The 11,910-nt window shown below is 39.3% G+C and overlaps 1 long non-coding RNA gene across 1 annotated transcript in view; it reads right to left on the bottom strand.

The window, feature by feature from the left end:
• The window catches only part of LOC120436473, a 32,789-nt gene extending 21,471 nt beyond the window's left edge, over positions 1-11,318 (bottom strand). Inside the window, exons 1-2 of the long non-coding RNA XR_005610469.1 lie at positions 11,255-11,318; positions 10,234-10,312 (exon numbers count right to left, since the gene is read on the bottom strand). This is a non-coding gene — a long non-coding RNA (uncharacterized LOC120436473). The remainder of the gene's footprint in view (positions 1-10,233; positions 10,313-11,254) is intronic.
• Positions 11,319-11,910: the final 592 nt, after the last annotated feature.

An 11,910-nucleotide genomic window follows, 5' to 3' on the forward strand; every position in this document is an offset into this window, starting at 1 on the left:
TCTCTTCCACAGCATGTCTTTATCCTGTCTTCCTTCTCTCACCCCAACCGGTCGCAGCAGATGGCCCCGCCCCTCCCTGAGCCTGGTTCTGCCGGAGGTTTCTTCCTGTTAAAAGGGAGTTTTTCCTTCCCACTGTCGCCAAAGTGCTTGCTCATAGGGGGTCATATGATTGTTGGGTTTTTCTCTGAATCTATTATTGTAGGGTCTACCTTACAACATAAAGCACCTTGAGGTGACTGTTGTTGTGATTTGGTGCTATATAAATACAATTGAATTGAACTGAATTGAATTGACTATGAAGACCTCGGTGAATATAAATCAAATTTGAATAAACTGTTAACATGACCCCATTCTACACCTTCACAAAGTTTGATCACACACCCCTCGACCACTCTACCAAAATCATAACCTCCTTGGCATGTGCTGTTTTGTAGAAGATGCAATATTGACTCACCATTATGAATACACTGTTTGAGATGGACATCATGATTCGGTCTAATCGTATTTTATGTATGTTGCAAGAAACCAGCAACACGGGTAGTATGCCAAAGGTGGAGGAGAAGAGAACTCGTAAGCACTTCTGGCATCTGGATAAAACATCATCCTCTTCCTCCTCACCTTCATCTCCTAAACTAAAGTCAGAGCTCTAACACACACAAAAACATGCAGAAAAATAATTAAATAATTAAAGTAATATTTCAAACTCCGCCACTCTGTGCTCCTTCGCTACTGCTTCGTTTGAGTTATGGACGAAATGCATTTTGGGATATTGCATTTCATCATTTCGAGCTGATTGGAGACCAAAACAGCCAATCAGAATTTTTTACATCCAAGTCTGTGATTGGTTGGTTTTGTGGCAAAAATATAACGGCGTACAGAAAGAGTTGAGCGCGCAGGGGCAGAAAAGTTGAGAGCGCAAGCAACACATTCCAAGCAAGAGCAAATGCAAAACCTGAGCGAGAGGGGCTGCTATTGTGTGTGTACATGGATAATAGCAAACACTGAAATACATTTTTTGCATGCAGCAATGAATTTTGTTCACTCAAATTCAGCTTTTCTTTGCTCAAAATATATTTCTCCTCAAAATGCAACAGTTGCACCTGCAAATTTTTTTTACGTGCACTCAAATTTTTTTTACGTGAGCTCAGAATAGTTGCACAAAAATAACACCATATATGTCCGCATTACAATGTATCACAATTGTAAATCATTATACGATTAATTGTGTCAGCTCTATTAAATGTAAGATTGTATATTTGCTTGATACATGACTATTTGTTTTTGAAATGGCCAGTTTGCTTTATTGTGCTTTCAGACTGCAAGGAAAGAACGCTAATCTACACCGAGCATCTGAAGAACAACATGCAAGTCCTCAAACACATTGGATCCAAAACCTGTTCCAGTTCCTCAGACACCATCAGAGACTGTTTTGAAAGCCCTCTACTATCAAGTCTGGATAAAAAGAAACTTTGTCAACCACTGTAAGTACCAAGTGTTTTAAATGTTATTTGACTGTTTATTATGTACTTATTTGTTTTTGGTTGTATTAAGTTTGATATTAATTAGATCAGTGCCTTTTTAGTCGTTAATTTAATTATTTAATATCAACTGTTTAATTTAATCATTGTCTGTTTTGGTTTTTCATTAATGTTTCTAGCAAATTATAACAAAAAGTCATAGAATGTCAATTTTACGCCAATCAGCCCTATTATGTTTATTACCTCATTTGTTGGACCTTAATTTTTTAGACGACATTCTGCAACAGCTGCCAAAACTTTACTGTAAATATGAACTTTTGAATAAAAAAACATGTTTTGTATTATACAGCTCTTCTGTGCTTTGTCAATAGGAAACGGTAATCAAGCTTATTAAAATGTATTTTAACTGGTTTACATTATATTAGTTTTTTATTTCAATGTAATTATTGTACAAAAACCAAAGTTCACTGTGAATTTTACATTTATCAACAGTGTATACCGTTATGTATTCTACATTATCACATTATTTTCCACGGTGAAATTCTGGCAACCACAGCTGCCAGTATTTTACCGTAATATTGAACTTTTTAATATTTATTTTATACAGTTTGACTGTATTTCACAATGCAAAACTGTAATCAGGTTAATTGAATGTTTGTTGTTTTTACATGAGTTACCATGAACAGGTTTATGATTCTTTATTGTGAATTTTACATTTATCAACAATGTATACCGTTATATATTCAACATTATCTCTATATTTTCCACAATGAAATTCTGGCAACCACAGCTGCCAATAATTTATCATAATATTCAACTTTTTAGTATGGTACCGTATTATTTTATACAGTTTCACTATATTTAAGTAAGATTGTAATCAGGTTAATGGAATGTCTGTTGTTTTTACATGAATTACCCATAAACAATTTTACATTTTATTTTTAAATTCATAGTCATTTACTGTAAAAAATTTATATTATTTACTGTGAAATTTATGGTTACCAAAATAGAATACCGTCTTGTGTTCTACATTTATGGTTTATTTTTCATGGTGAAATTCTGGCAACCACAGCTGCCAATAATTCACCGTAAATTCTACAATTTTTTTTTTACAGTGATATGCAGAACACTTGTCCAAAGTTACATTTAAAATTACCTGGTAGTGCTAGATTCTAACTGTTGTAGTTACAGTAAACCGTAAATGCTACATAGATTTTCTAATGGGAAATGAATCGCATCTTACTAATACTACTGAATGAAGTCCAGCTGTTAATGCTGATAAGCTTCTTTTACCCTGCTGGAATTGCAGAGACAAGAACATAGATTTGAATACCAATAAGTTTCACTTTTTAGACTATTCATCAATAAAACGACCTATTTTTATGGACAAAATTTATAATGAAAATGCTTTGCCTGACAAACATTGATATAATTTTTATTTTATTTGTACAGATGCTTTTTAGAAAAGTTGTACAATAGATTTATGATTGATTAAAGCTGCTCTTTGCAGCTCATGGAACTTTAAAGAGACAAGTCTGTCTGTCTGCTGTATGGAAACTGTTATTTCTGTTATTGGGCGATGGATAATAGCAAACACTGAAATACATTTTTTGCACGCAGCAATGACTTTTGTTCACTCAAATTTAGCTTTTCTTCACTCAAAATAAATTTCTCTTCAAAATGCAACAGTTGCACGTGCAAATTTTTTTTTACGTGCGCTCAGAATAGTGGCACAAAAATAACGCCATAGACATAAAGCATTCTTATTCCATTCAGAAGAAACTAAACGATTATTAAATACAGTCCCGATCAAAAGTTTAAGACCACTTGAAAAATGGCAAAAAAAATCATCTTTTGCATGGTTGGATCTTAACAAGGTTCCAACAACATGTAACAAGCAGAAATAGGAGTGAGACGAAACATTTGACTTTCATTTAACAAACTTAAACTGAAACAGGCTGTTTTACAGCTGATCAAATGTCTAGGACCACATGCCTTTAAAAGGCCATATCTGTGCAAAAATGTGGATTCATTGTCATTTTCTGTCAGGTAGTCAGACTCTCATGATGTTCTGATGGCAAAAGCAAAAAAACTTTCCTTTTTGAACGTGGTCGGGTTGTTGAACTGCATAAGCAGGGTCTCTCACAGCGTGCCATCACTGCTGAGGTGGGACGCAGTAAGACAGTCATTTGGAATTTCTTAAATTATCCTGGGGGTTATGGAACAAAAAAGTCAAGTGGAAGACCCAAAAAAATCCTCAACCCAAATTAAGACCATTACTGGTGCCAACTGCAGCCCCATAACCATCAAACAGCATCTGAGACTGAAGGGCTTCAAAAACAAATTCTCTGATGAGAAAAAAATGTTAACTTGATGGTCCTGATGGTTTCCAATGTTACTGGCATGACAAGCAGATCCCACCTGAGATGTTTTCTACGCCCCACAGTGGAGGGTGCGCCATAATGGTCTGGGGTGCTTTTTCCTTCAGTGGAACAATGGAGCTTCAGGAGGTGCAGGGGTGTCAAACGGCTGCTGGCTATGTCCAGATGTTGCAGAGAGCATCCCTCATGACTGAGGGCCCTCATCTGTGTGGTAACGACTGGGTTTTTCAACAGAACAACGCCACAGTAGACAATGCCCACAGGACAAAGGACTTCTTCCAGGAGAATAACATCACTCTTTTGGACCATCCTGCGTCTTTCCCTGATCTAAATCCAACTGAGAATGGACAACAGTTCCAGACAGTAGACACCCTTCGTGTCTTCACCACTTGGAGAAATGTTCCCACTCACCTCATGGAAACGCTTGCATGAAGTGATCTACAATAACAGTGAACCTATTCATTACTGAGTTCAAGTTTGGAACTTTGATTTCTGTTTTGGGGGTTTACCCATGTTTTTTGGAGGTGTGGTCCTAAACTCTTGATCAGCTGTAAAACAGCCTGTTTCAGTTTAAGCTTTCTTTTTAGTTCATTTCAATTCAATTTTATTTATATAGTGCCAAATCACAACAGCAGTCGCCTCAAGGTGCTTTATATTGTACAGTAGATCGCACAATAACAGATACAGAGAAAAACCCAACAATCATATGACCCCCTATGAGCAAGCACTTTGGCGACAGTGGGAAGGAAAAACTCCCTTTTAACAGGAAGAAACCTCCAGCAGAACCAGGCTCAGGGAGGGGCGGGGCCATCTGCTGTGATTGGTTGGGGTAAGAGAAGGAAAACAGGATAAAGACATGCTGTGGAAGAGAGACAGAGGTTAATAACAGATATGATTCGATGCAGAGAGGTCTGTTAACACATAGTGAGTGAGAAAGGTGACTGGAAAGGAAAAACTTCAGTGCGTCATGGGAATCCCCGGCAGCCTACGTCTATTGCAGCATAACTAAGGGAGGATTCAGGGTCACCTGGTCCAGCCCTAACTATATGCTTTAGCAAAAAGGAAAGTTTGAAGCCTAATCTTGAAAGTAGAGATAGTGTCTGTCTCCTGAATCCAAACTGGAAGCTGGTTCCACAGAAGAGATAAGATAAGATAAGATAACCTTTATTAGTCCCACACGTGGGAAATTTGTTTTGTCACAGCAGGAAGTGGACAGTGCAAAAGTTATGAAGCAAAAATTAGAATAAAATAAAATAAGAATAAATACAGTACACAACTGTACAGAATAGAATAAATAAAATACTATATACAGTAGAATAAAATAGAATAAAATATACAATGAGATAAAAATAGAGTACAAATGCTATATACAACTGAGTAAAAATACAACGATGCCAGAAAAGATTATTGCACATTAGTGTTATTGCACATTTGTGGATGTGTGTGTTTGATCACTTGCAAAGTCTTTGTTGTGGAGTCTGACAGCAGTGGGGAGGAAAGACCTGCGAAATCTCTCCGTCCCACACCGTGGGTGCCACAGTCTCCCACTGAAGGAGCTGCTCAGTGCTGTCACAGTCTCATGCATGGGGTGGGAGATGTTGTCCAACAGGGATGACAGCTTAGCCACCATTCTCCTGTCACTCACCACCTCCACTGGGTCCAGAGGGCATCCTAGAACAGAGCTGGCCCTTCGGATCAGCCTGTTCAGTCTCTTCCTGTCCCCAGCAGAGATGCTGCCGCCCCAGCAGACCACACCATAAAAGATGGCTGAGGCCACCACAGAGTCATAGAAGGTCTTCAGGAGTGGGCCCTCCACTCCAAACAACCTGAGTCTCCGCAGCAGGTACAGCCTGCTCTGCCCTTTCCTGTAGAGGGCAGAGCAGGTACAGCCTGCTCTGCCCTTTCCTGTAGAGGGCAGAGCAGGTACAGCCTGCTCTGCCCTTTCCTGTAGAGGGCGTCTGAGTTATGAGTCCAGTCCAGTTTGCTGTTCAGATGAACACCAAGGTACCTGTAGCTGTCCACAGCCTCAATGTCCATACCTTGGATGTTCAGTGGTTGCAGTGGAGGATGTTTGTGCCTGCGGAAGTCTACCACCAGCTCCTTGGTTTTACTGGTGTTGATGTGGAGGTAGTTCAGCTGGCACCAGTCCACAAAGTCTTGGGTCAGTCCTCTGTACTCCTTGTCGTCCCCATCAGTGATGAGGCCGACTATTGCAGAGTCATCAGAGAACTTCTGCAGGAAGCACTGGGTGGAGTTGTGGGAGAAGTCTGCAGTGTAGATGGTGAAGAGGAACGGAGCCAGAACCGTTCCCTGTGGGGCCCCCGAACTGCAGACGACCCTGTCCGACACACAGCCCTGAGTCCTCACATACTGTGGTCGGTCAGTGAGGTAGTCCAAAATCCAGGTGTTAGGATCCCTGTGTCATCGACCCAGTGGTTTGTGTTTTGGTTCTTTGAGTTTGTTATTTCATTATATTCTAGTTTTGCTTTTTGGGTTTTTGGATTATTCTTAGTTTGGGTTCTCTGGGTGGGTTCTGTTAGAGTTTTAGTGTTCTGGTTTTCTGTCTGTGATTCTGAGTTGCTGTCTCCCCTGTTTGCTGTATCCCCACGTCCAGTCAGTGTCTGTCTGCCCTGGTCCCACGTCTTTGTTCCCTTTGTTATAATGCCTGCCTGTGAGTCTGTGTTATGTTTCCTGTTTTACTTTGAAAGTCCATGTCTCATGTTAGTGTATCTGGTTTTGCTCTCCTTGTCTCGTTAGTCCTGATTTGCCCCAGCTGTGTTTCCCTCCTGTTGCCCATTCCCTGATTGCTCCCTCTGTGTATTTAAGCCCCGTGTTTTCCTGTGCTCTCTGTCGTGATCTACCGTTTACTATGCTGTGTGTTTCTGTCTGCTTGCCTGAGTTTATTTTGCACTTTGGAAGTTTGTTACTTTGAGTTCAGCATTAAAGCTGTTTTTGAGTTCACCCTTTTGCCTCCGAGAGTCTGCACTTTGGGTCCTCCTTACCACCACTCCTGCCTGCACACAGCCTACACCTAACACCAGGTAGTGAGGTGATGGTCCACTCCAGAGTTCTCCAGCTTGTCCTTCAGAACCGAGGGAAGAATGGTGTTGAAGGCACTGGAGAAATCAAAGAACATGATTTTCACAGTGCTCCCAGCGGGAGCACTCAGATGCTGTTTGATGTGTTTCCCAGAGGGGCCTGAAAACTGAAGGCTCTGCCTCCCATTCTACTTTTAAATACTCTAGGAACAACAAGTAGGCCTGCAGTGTGAGAGCGAAGTGCTCTAATAGGGTGATATGGTACTACAAGGTCATTAAGATAAGATGGGGCCTGATTATTTAAGACCTTGTATGTGAGGAGCAGGATTTTGAATTCTGGATTTAACAGGAAGCCAATTAAGGGAAGCCAAAACAGGAGAAATCTGCTCTCTCTTTCTAGTCCCTGTCAGGACTCTTGCTGCAGCATTTTGGATTAGCTGAAGGCTTTTCAGGGAGTTTTTAGGACATCCTGATAATAATGAATTACAGTAGTCCAGCCTGGAAGTAATAAATGCATGAACTAGTTTTTCAGCGTCACTCTGAGACAGGATATTTCTAATTTTAGAGATGTGGCGCAAATGGAAGAAAGCAGTCTTACATATTTGTTTAATATGTGCATTGAAGGACATGTCCTGGTCAAAAATGACTCCAAGGTTCCTCACAGCATTACTGGAGGCCAAGGTAATGCCATCCAGAGTAAGAATCTGGTTAGATACCATATTTCTAAGATTTTCAGGGCCGAGTACAATAACCTCAGTTTGATCTGAATTAAGAAGCAGAAAGTTAGCGGCCATCCAGGTCTTTATGTCTTTAAGACATTCCTGCAGTTTAACTCATTGGTGTGTGTTACCTGGCTTCATGGACAGATAGAGCTGCGTGTCATCTGCATAGCAGTGAAAATTTATGCTATGTCTTCTAATGATGCTGCCTAAGGGAAGCATGTATAATGTAAACAGAATTGGTCCTAGCACTGAACCCTGTGGAACACCATAATTGACCTTAGTGGGTGAAGAGGACTCTCCATTTACATGTACAAATTGGAGCAGTTTTGTAGGAATGGGGTCTAAAAGACACGTTGATGGTTTGGAGGAATTAATTATTGAAGTTAACTCAGAAAGATCAACTGGAGAAAAAGAGTCTAACTTAACATCAATGGTACTAAAAGTAGCTGTAGATAATATTACATCTGTGGGATGATTATTGGTAATTTTTTCTCTAATGATAAGAATTTTATTTGTGAAGAAGTTCATGAAGTCATTACTAGATTGCTTTTAATAAATTACATGCTCAAAAAAATGTTTTGCCTTACTCCTATTTCTTCTTGTTGCATGTTGAAGCTCTACTTGGAACCTTGTTAAGATCCAACCATGCAAAATATGATTTTTTGCCATTTTAATCAGGACTGTACAACCTAAAAATAACAGCAATTTGTTTTCTTCAGCCACATACATCACAGTGGACCAACAAGTGCAGTTTTTGTTCAGACAAGTTTTGAGCAATAAAAAAAGTAGCTTATATGTAACCTCCTTTATTTGTTGATGAAAAGAAACAAACTGAAATGAAGTTAGCGTGATGCATTGGGATATTGAATTGTATCGTTGACATGATAATTGCAATTGAATAGAAATGCGAGTAGAGCTGGGTACCAAAACACCTTTTTAGTACTGACTGAAAACATTGAGTAGGTATTGATACCGAAAAAAAATAGTTTTTTGGGTGCAAAATGTCTGTAGTTTTCTAATAAAATCTCTGTTACTGAGCCTCACAGGTCCTTTTCTTCTGCTGCTGCGCATCACATGCCAACAGTGGCTTCGTACATGCGCGATTCATTTGCAGTCTGGATGCAGTGGGGTAAAAATCATCTGTTCCATCTTCCACTCTGTCACCAATTATGAGAGGCAACAGCCTTAAAAAGTTCCAGTTTTGTATTAACTGTGCTGAGAGTTTGTTGAGGACTGACCAGGGTTTTAATAGTTTTGCAATTTTCATTAGTTTTTATTTTTATTTCGTTTTGACTTCAGATTTTCAATTTTATATTAGTTTTAATTAGTTTTTACCAATTGTTTGCTAGTTTAGTTTAGTTTTTATTTTTTTGAAAATCCTTAGTTTCAGTTTAGTTTTGATTAGTTTCAGTTATAGTTTTAGTTGTGTTTGCAATAATTAAGTGTAACAAAATCCCAGTTTCATCATATCAGTCATTCTCTTCTGCTTATCCTTGGGTATGTTGCTATTCCAGCTACCATACCCTGCACCCTGGACAGGTCGCCTGTCTGTCGCAGGGCTAACACGCAGAGACAGACAACTCACATTCCCACCTATGGGTTCTTTAAATAAATAAATAAAGGCAGATGAACAACCATTGATACCAGGCAACTATAAAATGTATATCTTGGCCCCAATGAGACTATTAACTCTTGCAGCACCGGGTGTTAAGGGAATTGACTCACACAGTTATGTAGATATCCCAGTCCTGTTGTCTCGGGATGCATCACGCTGCCTTGCCTGGGGTTAGCTTCTGTTTCTGGGGATGAGGGTTGAGTGTGCTCCCTTACCTTCCCAGGTAAGCTAGGTTAGCCTTCTTGTGTGAGCTTTTCAAGTGCACTTTAAGGTTTGTGGGATTTCTTTCCCTTTAGAAATGTCCTCATAATTTGTCTCGTTCCACTACAAGACACTTGCTTTATCCAAAACACAGTCATATTCAAAGTAATCCCAAATTGGACTCTGACGCTTTCTCCAGACTTTTGTTGACATGATGCTACGCGTGGACGGAGCAGCAACACAGACGACCCGACTGAGGTACTTGCCACCTGCTGGCATAATAAGGCACAGCAAGAACATAACCTGGAAAATACACTTCATTCTCACCCTAGACTAACGTATGACACATACACATCAACGAAAACTAAACACATTTTCTCTATAAATTCAGTTAATTTTAGTTAGTTTTGTGAACGGTCATTTCAGTTTTAGTTAGTTTTCCTTTTATTGCAAAGTCTCGTTTTTATTTTTATTTCCGTTAACGAAAATGTTTTTTATTCGTTATTTCGTTAGTTTTCGTTAACGATAATAACCTTGGAACTGACCTCACACGGCTTTGAAGAGGTATCAGAGTCAGAGTATTTAAACTGTTTAATGCTCTGATTCAGAATGGAGTGGGTGAACCATTCTTTCTTTTTTTTTTTTTCACAAAAAACACAGAGAAACACAACATCATATGACAAAATGCCATATAAATCTTGTGTCCTAATCAAAATGGCAAACCTGGCTGACAGATGTGAAAATATTTTAAACAGTTGAAAACTGACTCAAACTTTACTCCTTCTATATCTGGTGTACCTTCAGTCTTGAGGTGTTCAACAGGAGAGTTGTACATCTCTATGGTGCATTCTGCTCCACACTGATTTGGATCACCACCCTGAAAAACAGATTGCGTCATTAAACAGTATCTACAGAAATGATGTGTACAACTAAAGCAGAAGCCACCAGTGCAATGTGAGCCCAAATTATCTCCAGCATGCAAAACATGGTTCCTTTAACTACAGTTTTATTTATTTATTTCCATAAAGGATTAACAACTTCAAAGGCATCTTGGTATAGCAGTAGTTTGAAACATGATGGATTTTGGTTAAAAAAAAAAAAAAGTACTACTTTTGAATATCTGACCATCACTAATGTCACACAGTACATCTGATGAAGACTCAGCTGATTGCTCACCTGTTACACATCTCTGCCACAAATCAGAGTCTAACAAATATTTCAAAGTCTCTCTTAGAGGTACATAGTATGCAAACTGATCTGTTCTATTCTCACTTTGTCCTAAAAAATTTTTCTTGGGCTCCACATAGTTCAACATGTGTATGAAGGACTGTGTTCTGGAGTATGTTGTCCTCACTGGCCCTTTATGACATGCAGAAAACAGCCTGGATCCATTGACCGCCTCAAAAAGCTTGGAAATACCCTCATCAGATAATGTTGTTTCAGTTTTAAGAAGTGTAGTTTATTCAGAGTATATGACTGACCCAACTCATGTATTTTTTAAAATTTCCTCTACAATGGTCAGGATGGCAGAAGCAGGTCGCAATGAAATAAATAACCCCTCAGTGACTTCACTGACTTGCCACAGAAATCAAAAAGGAACATTGTCTTTAGCTGCTCCTGGTAAATTAAACAGGTGTTTGGTTCACAGTAAAGCTAGCTAAAATCTTCAACCTGCTGCATTAGCATGAACTTTCCAGAAAACTAAACAGGACTGAAGGCGAAGCCTGTAACAGAGGAACACTTTCAATGCAACAAGAAAACTGACCAAGCGAACTATGGTTACAGCTGATATACGTTTCACATCTAATTATATACTTACATTGAAATAGAAGGTTGTTGGTTCAGTGCAGGGTGCTGCTGGGCTCCCTTGCTGAGCTGAGTCAGTCTGCACCGTTAGAAGTGGCGCTATCTTCTTCTTCGTTGGTTTGGTGGACTACACGCCACCAAGGAGTATTGGTGCCCTCTGCTGTTGCAGTACCTCACAGTCAGACAGCTATCTCTCTGTGACAATAATAGTACCCTCCTTTTTTTTAATATAGAGGTAACGGTTTAGACACGTGATGCAATGTCTCCAAAACGTGCATATAAATGAAACTTTTTAAAGAAACTGATTGTTACAGCTTTTATAATAAATTCTTTGACTGCTCGTGACCTTGCAAACGACACCAATTATTTTATTAACATTATTTCATTATTTTTTTGGTATTTCATTTTTATCAATTACTTTTAATTTCAGCAGGTGGTATCACACTCAAACAGATTGGGATGTGGTGGAACAGGAGATTTAAATCATGGATTTACCACTGTTCAAAGGTGCCCTTGGTTTGGGATCTGGTGAATGTGGAGGTTGACGGAGTTCAGTGAAGTCATTGTGATGTTTAATAAGCCAGTTTGACATGATGACAGTTTTGTGATATGGTGCATCATCCTTCTGGAAGTAGTCATCAGAAGATGGGTACACAGTGATCATAAACG

This window comes from Oreochromis aureus, linkage group 23 (genome assembly GCF_013358895.1).
Source record: "Oreochromis aureus strain Israel breed Guangdong linkage group 23, ZZ_aureus, whole genome shotgun sequence".
Taxonomy (NCBI): domain Eukaryota; kingdom Metazoa; phylum Chordata; class Actinopteri; order Cichliformes; family Cichlidae; genus Oreochromis; species Oreochromis aureus.